Source organism: Haliotis cracherodii, unplaced genomic scaffold (genome assembly GCF_022045235.1).
Source record: "Haliotis cracherodii isolate W230 unplaced genomic scaffold, xgHalCrac1.p SCAF_4, whole genome shotgun sequence".
Taxonomy (NCBI): Eukaryota; Metazoa; Mollusca; class Gastropoda; order Lepetellida; family Haliotidae; genus Haliotis; species Haliotis cracherodii.
Window position 1 is genome coordinate 60,908,419 of NW_027266297.1, and position 17,664 is coordinate 60,926,082.

At 37.4% G+C, this 17,664-nt stretch overlaps 1 pseudogene; it reads right to left on the reverse strand.

The window, feature by feature from the left end:
* Positions 1–10,445: 10,445 nt before the first annotated feature.
* LOC139479559 (uncharacterized metal-dependent hydrolase YabD-like) lies at positions 10,446–13,213 on the reverse strand (annotated as a pseudogene).
* Between the last annotated feature and the right edge of the window lie 4,451 nt (positions 13,214–17,664).

Below are 17,664 nucleotides of genomic sequence, written 5' to 3' on the forward strand. Positions count from 1 at the left end.
AGGTATGACTTTCATTCGCCCTTCAGTACACATAGTTCTACAAAGCCTTATTGTCACATCATTATCGTTTACACACATAGTGCGATTTGGGGTCTCAAGAAAGATTCTCATTTAATAAATAGTACAGAATCGTAGTACTGGGTTTATGTGCAACCACTTAAACGCCGTTAAAAGCTTTCTTAATTATTCTCCTATCGTTTTAACATTACGTTTTGCAGATAACCATGATAACATATTGAACTGACATTTCACGCCGTCTTATATAGCCCTATTTTTATTGTATTATAGTTTCAAGTTTCAATTTCAGATTACCTCTTGCAATATTTTTATACTAATAATACTCACATATAAACTTTAATGTAGTGTTGCTTCTTCAAAATATACAACATTTCGCACACCAATGAACCGACTGTGTTTCTGAAATGTGATAAAAGGTTTCTTTGGCCATGCTGTGTAGTTATTTACTTGTTCCCTGTATGTGTAAACAACAACTTTTATGAAAATGAGTGAGTGAGTGAGTTGGGTTTAACGCCGTTATTAACAGTATTACAGTTATATCTCGGCGTGTCAGCTTAATGTGGGAGCCAAGCCCAAAGTGATGCAAGTATCAGTGAGTGAGTGAGTGAGTGAGTGAGTGAGTGAGGTAAGATTTAAAGTCACATCGGCAATATTTCAGCCATATCGTGACTAAATCAAGTTGTACATTAATAATACATAAATATAGACATTAAAATCTGTCGACAAAGGACAGTAAAAAAAACCTAGACCTTCACAGATGGAGATTTAAAACTAGCATATCATCATAAAATTTGAACAATTCATAATAGTACACAATACAAATGGGCTATAGATCACCAATAACCAAAGGTAGCTTTTGGTTTGATTTGTTGTTTAACGCCGCCCTCGGCAATATTCCAGCTATATGACGGCGGTCTGTAAATAATCGAGTCTGGACCAGACAATCTAGTGATTGACAACATGAACATCGATCCACGCAATTGGCATCGATGACATGCATCAACCAAGTCAGCAAGCCTGACCACCAGATCCCGTTAGTCGCCTTTTACGACAAGCATAGTCGCCTTTTACGGCAAGCATGGGTTGCTGAAGACCTATTCTACCCCGGATCTTCACGGGCCCCAAAGGTAGGTCACCATACTAGGTACCATGGGTTCTTTACACCATCCCTCTGGCTACTGGTGATTGTCAGTATGTTTAAGCCAAATCATTACAAAAAACAAGAATTCTACGATTAAAATCATGGTAAATGAAAAATACTTTGAATGGAATGGGATTTACATACCTTTTCAGGGGGACAATTATTTTACATTACTTCAAACTCCTTTGGAGATACAGCCACCAACAATCTCAGTTATTAGTTCAAATTAAAATCACATCCTTTTTACAATACATATCAAAATTTATCTATCAACTCTATTTCTTCTAAGAATTAAACGAGAACTTACAGTAAAAAGATCCTTTATGGATGAAACCTGGAAATAATTATCCCTTGCGATGGAAAAATCGATACAGTCAAGCAAGACATGCTTGACTGTGATTCTTTCATCACAAGGGACACAAAATGGAGGATCTTCACCTTTCAACAAATACTCATGTGTATAACGCGAATGGCAAATACGACATGGTCGCATAATGACCTCTTCTAATCTGGACTAAGACTAACTCAAGTGGGTATAACCACTTTTATTCCATGTAATATATTAATACCCACTTGTGTGTCCCACTTCTTTTGCATTAGGTATATGATATAACATCTAATTACAGGTTAATAGTCACTGTATGGTATAAGAAGTGGTGTTACAGATTTGTTGAGAGCTGCTTTTGCTGCAGCATCAGCCATAGTGTTACCCATGATTCCAACATGACTGGGCAACCAGCAAAAGATGTCGTATTTGCCAGTAGCAAGGTCATTATATAGTTCTAAAATATCTAAAATGAATGGATGACGCGAAGAGCTAGATTTTATTTCCTGTTGACACCATAATGAATCTAAAAAGATGATGAACCGTTTTCAACTGGACTATTTTTGGACATATTCCAAAGCAGTTAATATATATTGCTTTGGCTTCAGCAATGAAAATTGAGCTATGGTCTGGTAAGCGGGATGATACGGTTTTTAATCCAATGACAGCAGCACTGGAGACTGTGTTACCGTCCTTGGATCCATCTGTAAAAATGGAACGGTGGGATTCATATTTAGTTGTAACTTCTATATATTCTTGTTGGTATATTAACTGATTTGTGTCTGATTTCTAAATTATGTAAGACTGGTAGGAATTATTAGAAAGAATCATACAGAGATCACAAAGCCGAGATTTCTTCTGACACGGAATTTACTTTTCCAGGGTTCTGAAAATTACAGAATGATACAATGTAATTGAATGTATCCATCATTCACTGTCATGACAATACATGTAATTAAACATGCTGAAGTACTCGTTTATAATAATATTGCAACACAGCAATAGCATGATACCTTACGCTGTAATACAGTGACTGCTCCCTTGCTACGCGCAACTTTGAAATGTCATGTTTACACAAAAATATGAAAATAAAGTATTAACAATGACCACGTGGAAAGTATGTTGTTTCTAAAACAATTAATAATATGAAGAACACTCGTTTTATGACATAAAACTTGCTATATATGAACATTTTCCTGCGATAGCGCGCACCTATACAACGAAAATAGGATACACTATCGCACGTGGCTAAATAATTCAACTTTCCATTAAATGTAAGAAATTGACTGACAACAGCTTATGAAATGCCCATAAATCTTAATATTATCTCATATTCATGTTTTCTGTACCTGAAGAGTGGATCTCGGCCATGTAACACATATCAACAGTTGAATTTCCGCACTTCTCAAACTTTGACCATTGCGGGTCACTCGCTCGCAGTAAAAACAAATACTCAAGGGAGCATCTATTGTATCAGAATGGTGCAAAACAGTCAGTGTAAAGCCCCTATGGCTATGCACCTACAGTCACAGAAATTAAACAAGTTAAAGTCAAATAATATTCCAGACAATTAATGCCTCTGTCCGTATTTTAGATGAAAAACCATTTTGCAAATATTATGATTACATTACGGAGAATGTTAACACATCATCATTACGATCATAATGTTATTAAATGCCATCTAATTGGCATAATTATGTTTTCAAATCTCAGTCTACATCAATGATATATGAATAATGAGATTTACAGTATTTGTATAAAGATACAAGGAGTAATCACATTGCAGTCTGTATCATAGCAACGCGATAAATGAAGTACAGCTCTCTCCATAGATGGATCTATTGGCTAGATATTATAGCAGATAATAAATCAGGTGCAACCTAGCTCTTAGTTAACGTCATTTATTATTTCAAACAAAGAGTAAAGTCCACTTCCGGTCTGACAAGTTGCCAAGGAGGAGAAGACAAAAGCCTGAAAGGAGAAATATTATCTCAATCAATATTGAGTAATGTGGGGTTTAATCCGAATACCTAGCGGTGGGACCAGCTTAGGCGTACTGTGAAAAAGTTCTTCGTAAAGTGGTTGAAAAAGACAGTTGTATGCAGGGTTTAATGGGTTAGAATGTAATTTTGTGATGTATTGTAGTGATAATTTGATCCGGCGTTGCTTCAATGAAGGTTCATCAACTTCTACATATAGGCTGTCAACAGGAGATGTTCGAAATGCACCAAGACTAAGGTGGCCCATAAGGGACATGGTGTCTGTTTTTCAATATTTTGATATTTCACTTACTTTTATCATAACCTAACAAATATGTGATAAATCATGTATAAAAACAACCGAAAACGTGGAAAATGTACTTTCAAGTAGCTATTGAATCGGTGAAATGTGAAGAGAAAATGTCAAAAACTAAAATGGAAATGTCAAAAACAAAAAAGGAAAGGTCAAAAACTAAAATGAAAAAGTCAAAAACAAAAACGAAAATGTCAAAAACAAAAGCGAAAATGTCAAAAACTAAAATGAAAATACAGAAAACTATTTCCACTACGGTGAAAATATTATCACCGCGTTGGATATATTATCACCCTATGGAAATAGTTTTCTGTATTTTCATTTTCAAAAACAAAAACGAAAATGTCAAAAACATGAGCGAAAATGTCAAAAACTAAAATGAATATACAGAAAACTATTTCCACTGCGGTGACAATATTATCACCGCAGTGGATATATTATCACCCTATGGAAATATTTTTCTGTATTGTCATTTTAGTTTTTTGACATTTTCGCTTTTGTTTTTGACATTTTCGATTTTGTTTTTGACATTTTCATTTTAGGTTTTGACATTTTCGTTTTTGTTTTTGACATTTTCATTTTAGGTTTTGACATTTTCGTTTTTGTTTTTGACATTTTCATTTTAGGTTTTGACATTTTCGTTTTTGTTTTTGACATTTTCATTTTAGTTTTTGACATTTTCGCTTCATTTTTCAGCGATTCAATATCTTCTTTATACATGATTTATAACATATTTGTATGACTAATCATGTTAATTTGCAAAAGGTTACGATAACAGTAAGTGAAATATCAAAATATTGAAAAACAGACTCCATGTCCCTTATGGGCCACCGTACCAAGACAGAGTCGTAGGCCCTGATGGTGAATTGAATTTTAATTTTTGTAAATTGCTCTTACAGGCTCTACCATAAGGATAGAACAATAATCTAATATAGAGCGGACGAGAGACCTATACAAGTGGAGGGGGTTGTCTGATCACCTCCTCACTTTGTATTAGCAACAACTTTCAACAAATCTAGAGCCTTCAGGCATTTAGTTTTAAGATAATTGATATGTGGCTATAAAGTCAAATGGTGATCGAATATGAGACCCAGGAACTTGGGCTCTTCTACAGCCTTGATAGGAGTGCCATGTAAAAATTGCTCTGGATCTTTATGATGCTTGTATTTCCTACAAAAATGAATACAATTGGTCTTAGCTTTGGAAAACTTAAAACCATTTTCGAGACACAATTTTTATATTTTGTTGAGACAAAGATGCAACTGTCTCTCGATGGTATGCATATTTTTTCCACGACATGAAATATTAAAATCATCCCCAAAAAGAGAACCATCAATGGAATCATTTAAAACCTTTAACAGACTATCAAACTTTATATTTAACAGAGTTACAGACAACCTGAAATTGTCGGTCTGTTAAAAATTTGGATATAAATTGAGGCAAACGGCCTCTTAACCCCAAATCATGTAGATCTTTTAAAATACCATGCTTCCATGTGGTATCATACGCTTTTTCTACATTAAAAAGAATGACACTGCATGCTGATTATTGACAATTGCTCAACAAAGTTGGCGGGGGATATAGAAATGGGTTACGTGCGTGCGTGCGTGCGTGCGTGCGTGCGTGCGTGCGTCCCGAAATCGTTTCCGGAGCATAACTCAAAAACCGTTAAATAATTTCTTACAAAACTTTCCATGTTTACAAGACACATACTGAACTGGTGCCTTTTGCTATTTAGGAGTTTTATAATTTTTTTATATTTTACGTTTCCATGGCAACAAGTTGGACTTAGGTTCTATATGGGTGCTGTTCGTTTCCGGAGCGTAACTCAAAAACCATTAAATACTTTCCTACAAAACTTTGCATGTTTACCAGACACATACTGAACTGGTGCCTTTTGCTATTTAGGAGTTTTATAAATTTTTATGTTTTACGTTTCCATGGCAACAAGTTGGACTTAGGTTCTATATGGGTCGTGTTCGTTTCCGGAGCACAACTCAAAAACTGTTAAATACTTTCTTACACAACTTTTTCTACTAGGCACATACTGAACTGGTGCCTTTTGCTATTTAGGAATTTAAGAAATTTTTATTTTTTACGTTTCTATTGCAACAAGTTGTACTTGTTTCATATTTTCTAATGAAACTTTCCTTATGTACCAGGCACATGCTAAACTGTTGCCTTATGCTATTAAAAATGTGAACTTTAAACAAGACAATAACTGTAACAAATTTCTTGACATAAGCTACTTTTCAACTGTTCATGTGATGACATCAAGCAAGAGGAAGAATGTAGGTAAGTTGTTTACAATTTCTATTTAGAGCATTATTTTCAAACCATTTTGGTGGCTGAAACATATCTGAGACATTTCCAAGTACTTATCATTGTTTATGATTCATTTCATATTTAAAAGACAATTTGTCAAGTACAGTCTGAGATATGTTTTGCAAAGACAAATAACGTAAAATTGTTGCATTTGATATGATTGAAACTTTGTTTCATTTTTGACTTCTCATTCGTTTGCAATATTCTTTGTTTCTATATATGTTTTTAATTCTCTTCCATCATGTTTTAAAATATGTTCCTTTGTATTTCCAACCTACAATTTTCAGTTCTTTGTCTTTGTGGTGGTAGAGCCTCCACGTGGTTCCACCGGTAACAAGGAAAATTACTGTAACTTCCATTTATTATACTTGTTCCTTCATTAATAGAAAAATCTACTACATTCTGTACAATTTACAACTAGAGTAGTTTTACCTGGCTAAATCTACCACAATTGATTAACAGTTTGATTTGCTTTATACAGAAAGATTATGAAAGAAATGGCAGTCTCTGACACGATGGAGGGTAATAGTTTTCAATTGTCATAGATGTCGTACCCTTTATGCTGCTTGCCACTCATTCCTAACTGCACCACTTGCACTTTCAGACTGGTGGTGGAGGATGCTTTTGCCCCTTTGCTAGAGTAGTGACCCATATCTGCTTTATGTATTATGCTTGTAGCCTTGTAGCTTGTAGCTGCAATTGGGCACTATGTATAAACAAACCTAGATAAATCCCTGCATTAAACTCTGTGAGAAGACCCTCCCCCCATTTAGACTAAAAAACATTTATCAATGTGTTTTATGAACTATAGCTGATGCATGTGGAAAATTCTGTTATGTACGGACATTTCCGATGTCTTTGTGCTTCCTCCTGGTTTAGAACAATTGATATTCCCTCGAATATCTGTATTTTTAAACACAGACAAGACATTTCCATATATTTCATTCATAGTCTAAACACAGGATGTTATTGTGTCTGAGTAAACTAAGACCTTAAGAATTAACCTGACTATGTGCATTATTATTACTTGTAACCATTTGCTCACAGATTGAAAACATGTCCAGTCATAGTCCCTATACTACCCCAACCAAACTTCCACGTCTTGGAGAGGGGCCAAGTGATCACTCCCCAATAAAGAAGAATACTCCTCTTGAGAGACTTGATGACCTGACAGATGATGTTAGATGTGCTTATGCACAGTATGTGGCAGAGGCTAAAACCTTACTAGAATTCCAGCCTCCTTCAGACCAAGACAGCATCTATTTTGATTGGGAAAGGGGAAGTTGCTTTGAAGCAACAGCTTGCTGAAATAAAGATGAACATTAATGTCCTAAGACATTGAGTGAGTGAGTGAGTTAAAATTTACCGTCCTAAGACAAACTCTACATACCAAAGACCAAACAATCAGCTACCTTCGGCAAGAACTTGTTAATACTATTCAGACCTCATGCTTGGAGGAAGATTTTGAATTTGATAAAGCTGGGGCCACCCCCACAAGTTCTCAGAAGTGTAGCCCTAAGGTTGCAGAAAGCTCTTGGTTCCCTATGCCTAAGAAAGATAATTCAAGCCCCATAAAAGAAACCAAATGACATTCCAAAATTTCTCTTTCTTCATCTCAGTAAAATGTTTTTAGGTTTATATTTGTCTTTGTCACGATGTTTTGACAAAAATAGTTTATTTCCTGCTGTAAAACTATTTAGCCAGAGGTTTGTTCTTTCTATATTTTTACATTGAAGGAAATGTGTTACTTTTAATGGATAATGTGGATATACCTTGACTCAATTATAGCAGGGCAGGGATTAAAGCAGGGAAGTAACTGATTGGCTGCTTAGTTATAACGATGACGTTGCACTTCATGGGTATCTGCCAGCAGAAATTCATGGTATAAGGATAAGTAGCAAGGATAGGATACCATAATAAAGGATGCTTTCTTTTGGCAAAGAGTATATTTGATTACAGAAGATTATGTCTTGAAGAATACTAATGGTTGTGACTTTTACTTTACATCTTTAATCCCTTAATATTTACTTTACTTAGAATCATGCCTACAAAAAATCGCCACAAACGATTTCGAGCCAGAGAAAGGAAAACCACTAACAACATCGAATATGCTTCTGTGGACCTCCCTTTTACATATGTACCAAAGACTGCTATAGACCATTCTACACAAAATACCAGACCTGCGTCATCAAGTGTCTCCCAGCCTGATAGTACACTGCATAATGTAGGTTCACATATTTCCATTTACCAATGATGCCATTTAGCAGTCACATTCTTTTCATATACAGTTACCCTCAGATGAGTGAATCTAGATTATGAAAATATTTGAAAGACTGATTTTTCTAATCACCAATTACTAATGCTCAAATGTGTCAATAAGTTAGAATTCTGTCGAGTTTTAATAACCCAGAAAAAACAATTAAAAGAAACTGCCATACTCGTATGTCTTTTATTCCTCATTTATGTATATTGATGTCAATACATGTAGTGTTTATAGGGTGATTTCAAAACCTATATTTTTGCTTGTAGGAACTGGGTGTTCATGAGGAACTCTTCCACAACCTCAACCCTGATGAAGTTCTGGAAGGAATGGTGCCAGTTCAGATAATGGACTATGTCACACAAATACTCAAAGCATGGTTTGCAACAACACATCTTCCATCATGTCTGTATTGGGTATGAAATCAGCTCGAGAGAACAGATCTCGGATGAATATAGATCAAGACAAGAAAAGAAACAGTTTGCATATAAAAATCAGCTCGAGAGAACAGATCTCAGATGGATATAGAACAAGACAAGAAAAGAAACAGTTTGCGTATGAGTGAGTGAGTGAGTGAGTGAGTGAGTGAGTTAAGGTTTAAGTCACATCGGCAATATTTCAGCCATATCGTGACTATTAAAGGTTAAATATAAATACTGTGAAAACGTATAAAAAACCTGCCAACGATGGGCAGTAAAATAACTAGACTTATCACAGAGAAATATTTAAAACTAGTATGGAATGATAAAATTGATATTACGATACATAACAATACAATATAAAACCAGGCTATGATCTCCAACAACTGAAGGTAGATCACCATACTGGGGACCATGGGGAGTTACAGTACTTTTGCTACCTGCATGGACCCCAGCTGGATTTACATCATCCTGTTTCTTTTCTTGTCTTTATCTATATCCATCGGAGATCTGTTCTCTCGAGCTGATTTCATATGCAAACTGTTTCTTTACCTTGTCTTTATCTATATCCATCCGCGATCTGTTCTCTCGAGCTGATTTCATATGCAAACTGTTTCTTTTCTTGTCTTGTTCTATATCCATCTGAGATCTGTTCTCTCTGGCTGATTTCATATGCAAACTGTTTCTTTTCGTGTCTTGTTCTATATCCATCGGAGATCTGTTCTCTCGAGCTAATTTCATATGCAAACTGTTTCTTTTCCTTGTCTTTATCTATATCATCCGCGATCTGTTCTCTCGAGCTGATTTCATATGCAAACTGTTTCTTTTCCTTGTCTTTATCTATATCATCCGCGATCTGTTCTCTCGAGCTGATTTCATACACAAACTGTTTCTTTTCTTGTCTTGTTCTATATCCATCGGAGATCTGTTCTCTCGAGCTGATTTCATATGCAAACTGTTTCTTTTCTTGTCTTTATCTATATCCATCCGAGATCTGTTCTCTCAAGCTGATTTCATACGCAAACTGTTTCTTTTCGTGTCTTGTTCTATATCCATCGGAGATCTGTTCTCTCGGGCTGATTTCATATGCAAACTGTTTCTTTTCTCTTCTTTATCTATATCCATCTGAGATTTGTTGCCACGTGCTACTTTCATACCCTTTCTGTTATTTTCTTCTCTGCTTCTACATCTGTCCGAGGTGTGTTGTTTGTTCTTTCCTTCCTCCACACTGCCTTTCTTTCTCTTTCATATTTTCTATTATCTGCCCTCTCTTATGGTATCAGGAGGACATGGAGGATCTAACAGGTGACCTCACTGAAACATGAGAAAATCCCTGCAGGGTTGGGCAGCAGTTTTGTGCCATCAACCGAGACAGTTCGCGTAACTCATGGTTAAGATTAGTCATACCTCTTAAATAAAAAAATCCCCAACCAGATTGTTTGGTGGCAACCGAGTTGGTTCACTTAACTTAAGTAGACAACAAAGCTGCTATGAGAATCCTAGAATCTAGACCAGATCGGTGGACTCAGTTCCAGTCCTGACCAAGTCAGATTAGGACAATGTTTCTATGAGCATCCTAGAATCTAGACCGGATTGGTGGACTCAGTTCCAGTCCTGACCAAGTCAGATTCAGGAATCCCATTCATATTGCGTGAATCATCAGACTCAGTAGAGCTGCCTAGCGTTGACATAGGCACGCTCCAGGATGTTGGCTGTGGTAGTCTGTCGGGCAGCGGCCACCATAGCTGCAACTTCACCCAGTAGTCAAGTGCTATTGACTCCGCGGCGACCTGGGCGAGGCCACAGATATGGGGCATCAGTCTCCAAAAGGATAGCTGTTGGTCGTCAAAGCTGGCCACCATCCCGGTGTATCCAAACCACGTCTCAGGGAAGTCCTTGGTCCACAGTGCCACTTCTTTAAACGACGCAGAGAAACAATGGAGATGGAATCTCTGGGTGGAAGGTACTCCAGCGGCTTTGGCAATTTGGAGGCATTCTTGTAGTGGAGCCTGTTGATATGTATCTGCGGTAGTACCCCTGAGGTGGAGGATGATTGGCTTGGTTGATGGTGCCAGCTTGAAGAGCTGCCCTAGTATTTGCCCTTGCAGTTCCCAGTTTCCCACAGTAAAGTCCAGGACAATTTCCCCGAAGGCGATTACATCCTTGGATGATAGCAAATGCCGTAACTTGTCGAGTTGGTCGGGGTCCACGGCCTGCACATTCTTTGGGTGGAAAGCTATGGCTATCTTCCAACACTGATGGAAGGTTGGTTCTTAGGCAGGTTGGGGGATCGCAAAAGATCTGTAATGCCTTCCGAAGGTTGATGTCTTCCTCTTTGTCCAGGACCTCTTCCAGGGGTGTGGCAGCGTCCAGATCGAGCCTGCTGCGCATCCTGTCTGAATGGAAGTGGGTATCAAAACCCCTGGGAAGTATCTCTGGTTTCGGCGGCTCTGAGGATGGAGTTGGTCGAGTGGACGTTCCGGGAAGCTCTGCTGTTTGAGTGGCTTGCACAGATGGCGATGGTCCTGGCAGTGGCAGAAGGTTCCCGAAGTTCCTGAAATGATTTCGGACTCCATCCGAGGTGACGTCCAGAAGCGCTACCAAGATCCTCCAATGTATAAGACAGGCAGGGCTATCCAGCGACAGGTTGATAGAATCCAGTGGTAGGTTGATAGAATCCAGTGGTAACGGCCATCCTTTGATGTGACTCAGCTCTTTAATGTGCCCGAAGCAGCTTCCTCTTAGGGGTATGTCTTTGGGAACAAGGCTATTCCTTAGGACGAACTGATGTAATTCCGTCCAGGTAGCTCCTGCTCCTAAGATCTGCCGGGCAAGGTCTTCTATGGCCGATATCATGTTAGCTGCCGTTTGTATGACTTTTGTGAGGCGTTGGGTGTTGGACGTTATAAGTTTTTTATTTATTTAAGTTGTAGCTAAACATCGCCACACATGACACACAGTCAATGTCTGGCGGTGCTGAAATAACAGCCTCTTGTATATGTTTCAGTGCAAAGTGGATGGAGTGACGTTGTTTACCTTCCAGCACCGTCTACCGAGAGAGAGAGAGCCTGGATACTATCAGAATGGATAATCTCAACATAAAAACAATTATATTAACATGAAGTGGTTATAGTGCTAGCTTGTCGTCACAGTCCCCACAGAACATGTGTGTGAGTTAAGATTTAACGTCACATCGGCAATATTTCAGCCATATCGTGATGAGAAGTACATTAATAATTATACATATATTTAGACCACATAAAAACCTGTCAACGATGGACAGTAAAATAGCTAGATTTATCATAGATTATATTCAAAACTAGTAGATAGCCATAAAAATATAACATCATACGTCCCAATACAAGATAAAAATGAGCTATAGATCGCCAGCCACTGAAGAGAGATCACCATGCTAGGGTCCATGGGGACTTACAGTACTTTTGCTACCTGCATGGACCCTACCCGGATTTACATCATCCCTTCAGCTGTTGGTGATTATTGACAAATTTAGCAAACATTAAAACAACACATATGCTACGATTAAAAATGTGGTACAAAAATATATATACTTTGAAAGACGTGGACTTACATACCCTCTCAGGGGGACAATCATTTTTCACTATTTTAACCCCCTTCGAGGTTACAGCCACTAACAATCTCAGTTATTAATTTTATTCAAACAATTATAAAAAAACACAACAGAATATATCATTCAAAATTTATGTAATAATTCAATTTCTTTTAAAAAACCGATGATTAAATGAGAACTAAGATTAAAAAGATCCTTGAAGAATGAAACTTTGAAATAGTTATCCCTTATGATGGAAAAACCAATACAGTCAAGCAGGACATGCAAGACGGAGGATCTTCACCTTTTAATAATTTTTTAAAGAAATACTCGTGTGTATATCTGCTATGGCCAATGCAACATCGTCGAAATAATTACCTCTTCAAATCTGTACTGACAACCCAAGTAGGCGTAACCGATAGTTGGTTTAATTTCATGTAATTTATTCATACCTAGGTGTCCCACTTCTTTTGCATTAGATTTCGGATGTTGGTTGGTTGGTTGGTGTGTTGTTTAACGCCGCACTCAGCAATATTCCAGCTTTATGACGGCGGTCTGTAAATAATCGAGTCTGGACCAGACAATCCATTGATTAATATCATGAGCATCGATCCATGCGTTTGTGATCGATGACACGTATCAACCAAGTCAGCGAGTCTGACCACCCGATCCACTTAGTCGCATTTTACGACAAGCGTAGTCACCTTTTACGGTAAACAGCGGTTGCTGAAGACCTATTCTGCCCCGGAATCTTCACGGGTCAGATTTCGGATGTAACATCTAATACTATCTTATCATCACTGTATGGGATCAGAAGTGGTGTCACAGATTTGTTGAGAGCTGCCTTTGCAGCAGCATCGGCCATTGTGTTACCAGTGATACCAACATGGCTGGGTAACCAACAAAAGATGATGTCATATTGGCCAGTAGGAAGAGCATTAATTAATTCAAGAATTTTGATTCTTAATTGAGTGAGTGAGTGAGTGAGTGAGTTTAATTAAAGTCACGTCGGCAATATTTCAGCCATAATGTGACTTGAGCGAGTTAGACAATATTAATAAAAACTGTCAACGAAGGACAGTATAACAACTAGCAATATATCACAGATTGACTTAAGCAGGACATGCTTGACTGTGATTCTTTCATCATGCAAAACGGAGGATCCTCACCTTTCAATAGATAGTCATGTGTATATCTGCTGTGGCCAATACGACATCGTCGCATAATGACCTCATCAAATCTTGACTGACAACCCAAGTAGGTGTAACCAATATTGGGTTTAATTTCATGTAATTTATTGTCTACTTGGGTGTCTAATTATAGGTTTCAAATCACTATATGGTAACAGAAGGGGTGTCACAGACTTGTTGAGTGCTGTTTTGGCTGCAGCATCGGCCATTGTATTTCCAGTTATAACCCCATGGATCGGTAACCAGCAAAAGTTGAAAGATCATTGTATAGTTCTAAAATATGTAAATTAATTGGATGAGTTGAAGATACAATAGTTAATGCCTGAAGACAAGAAAGTGAATCAGAAAAAAATGATAAACTGTTTACATGCAGACTGTCGTTGAATATATACCAAGGCTGTAAGGATAGCATTGGCCTCAGGAGTGAAAATAGAGCTATTGTCTGGTATCCTAGATGATATAATTTTGGATCCAACGACAGTGGCACTAGCTACTTTGCCACCGTCCTTGGACCCATCAGTAAAAATTGAACGGTGAGTGTCATATTTGTTTCTCAATTGTAAATATTCCTGTTGATATACTAGTTGATTTGTGTCAGATTTTAGAAAGCGTGTCAGTGAAATGTCTACTTCTGGCCTCACCAACTGCCAGGGAGGAGTAGACAAAAGCCGGGGAGGAGAGATAAGATCCAGATCTAGATTCAATATGGGATTTGAGCCGAATTCCAAGTGGAGGAACAAGGTTCGGTTTCTTCTGAAATAGATTTTCATAGATGGGGTAGAAAAAGGAATCATAAGCAGGATTTGAGGGGTTCGACCGTAATTTAGTAACATATTGAAGAGACAGTTTAGTACGGCGTTGTTTTAAGGAAGGTTAAGGAAAGCCTCCACATAGAGTCTGTCAACAGGAGAATTTCGAAAACAAGACATAATCGTAGTCCTTGATGGTGGATTGAATCTTGCTCTTGCAAGCCCCAGCATACACAATGGAGCCATAGTCCAATTTCGCACGGATCAATGATCGATATAAGTGAAGTAGGGTTTTCTGATCCCCTCCTTACTTTGAATTTGAGATAACTTTCAACAAGTCGAGGGCCTTCAGGCATTTTGTCTTTAGATATTTTGTGCGTTGCAAAAAAGTCAAATGGTGGTCGAAAATTAATCCCAAAAATTTGGCTTCTTTTACAACCTTAATTGGAGTGTTATCTAATAAGAGCTCTCGGTCTCTATGAGGTTTATATTTCCGACAGAAATATATTCAATTGGTCTTGGTCCTGGAAAACTTAAATCCATTTTCAAGGCACCATTTATGAATTTTATTAAGACACAACTGTAATTGCCGTTCAATAGATAGTACAAATTTGTGTACCACGACATGAGATATTAAAATCATCCACAAACAATAACCCATAGATTCAGTCATTTAATACTTTTGACAGACTATTTATTTTTATACTGAACAAGGTAACAGACAAAATACTGCCTTGTTGAACCCCCTGATTCTGATTATAATGATCAGACAGGGTTGATCGAACACGAACTTGAAATTGTCTGTCAGTTAAAAACTGTGATATAAAATGAGGCAAGCGGTCTCTCAAACCAAAGTCATGTAAATCTTTTAAAATACCATGTTTCCATGTTGTATCATAAGCTTTCAAGATCGAAAAAGATAGATACAGCACGCTGGTTCTTTACAATGGAATTTTTAATGAATGATTCCAAACAAACCAGATGGGCAATAGTACTTCGCTTTTTGCGGAAACCACATTGAATATTGGTAATAAGATTATTGGTTTCCAAAAACCATACTAGTCGATTATTGACCATGCGTTCCGTGGTTTTACAAACACAGCTAGTTAATGAAATAGGTCGATAGTTAGATGGATCGGTATGATACCAGGTTTTGGTTTGGGGATAACAATGGCATTGTGCCACGAAGAAGGGAAATGTCCTGTGGTCCAAATATCATAAAAAATATTAAGAAGCGTTTCTAGACATGAATTGGGTAAATGTTTGAGGAGCTGATAGTGAATATTATCAGCTCCTGTTGCGGTATCATGGGCTTTCGCTAGGGCAGTATTGAGCTCATGTAGTGAAAAAACTTTATTGTAGTCTTCACCATTATCGGAATAAAAGTTAATAGTTTTCTTTTCTTGTTGATTTTTATATTTCATATAATTTATATTACAAAATGTCTTTGTACTATTGGCCTCATGGCCACACATACGAAATAAATCTGTCTGTCTGTCTGCAATGCGCCGGATCTCCAAGATGCAATTTACCAGGGCTACAGGGTTGTTATACTCAAGAAAACATGACACCTCTGCAATTCCATTGACTCAATAGATGATTCATTGTTTGTGGATGATTTTAATATTTCATGTCGTGGTATAAACATACATACCATTGAAAGACAGTTCAATTGTGTCTTAATAAAATTAATAAATGGTATCTTGAGAATGGATTTAAGTTTTAACAGACCAAGACAAATTGTATACATTTCTGTCGGAAATATTAACCCCACAATGACCCATAGCTCTCTTTAGATGTAACTCTAATTAAGGTTGTAAAAGAGGCCAAATGTTTGGGATTGATTTTCGACCACCATTTGACGTTTTAGCCACATATCAAATATTTAAAGACTAAATGCCTGAAGGCCCTAGATTTGTTGAAAGTCGTCTCGAATTCTAAGTGGGGATCCCTCAGACAACCCTCCTTCACTTATATAGATTATTAATCCGCTCTAAATTGGATTATGGCTCCATTGTATATGCTGGAGCTTTCAAGAGAAACTTTAAAAGAGCTAGATTCAATCCACCATCAAGAACTCAGACTGTGCCTTGGTGCTTTTAGAACTTCTCCTGTTGACAGCCTCTATGTCGAGGCTGATGAACCCTCTTTGAAACAACGCCGTGTTAAATTGTCTCTTCAATATATCACTAAATTACACTCTAATCCTGCTTATGACTTCGTTTTTTCATCCCCTATATGAAGAACTGTTTCAGAGAAAACAAAAGGTGGTTCCCCTACTTGGAATTCGGATTAAATCACATGTTATTGCTGCAAATATAGATCTAGATATTATCTCACATATCGTCTCTTGTCTACTCCTCCCTGGCAGCTGGTGAGGCCAGAAGTAGACGTTTCTCTAACCCGTTCTATTAAATATGAGACTAATCAACTAGCATATCAACAGGAATATGTAAAAATAAGAAATAAATATGACACTCACCGTTCATTATTTACTGATGGATCCAAGGACGGTGTCAAGGTGGCATGTGCCACTGTCGTTGGTTCAAAACATTTATCATCTAGAATACCAGACAATAGCTGTATTGTCACTGCTGAGGCCAATGCTGTCCTTACAGCCTCACTATACATTCAACGACAGTCTGCATATAAACAATTCATAATCTTTACTGATTCATTATCTTGTCTTCAGGCACTAAAAAAAGTCTCTTCTAATCATCCAATTATTTTACACATTTTAGAACTTTATAATGATCATTCAACTGGCCAAAACGACATCGTCTTTTGTTGGTTGCCCAGGCCTGTGGGCATAAAAGGCACCACAGTGGCTGCTGCTGCTGCTAAAGCAGCACTCGACAAATCTGTGACACCACTTCTAATTCCATACAGTGATTATAAAACTGATCAGATGTTACATCAGAGATATTATGCAAAAGAAGTGGGAGACCCAAGTGGGTATCAATAAATTACATCAAATAAAGCCAAACCTACTTGGGTTGTCAGTCCAGATTTGAAGAGGTCATTTAAAGACGATGTCGTATTGGCCATTCAAGATATACACATGAACATCTATCTAAAGGTGAGGATCCTCCGTTTTGTATCCCTTGTAAAGAGAGAATCACAGTCAAGCATGTACTGCTTGACTGTATTGATTTTGCCATTACAAGGGATCAATATTTCAAAGTTTCATCCATAAAGGATCTTTCTAATCTCCGTTCTCATTTAATAATAAGTTTGTTGATAGAAGTTGAGTTAATTTATAAATGTTTGTACATAGTTATTTTTTTAACGAAATGGTAGTGTATAATTTTCAACCTAGATTGTTTGTGGCTGTGCCCTCGAAGGGGGTTGAAGTAGCATAAAATAATTGTCCTCCT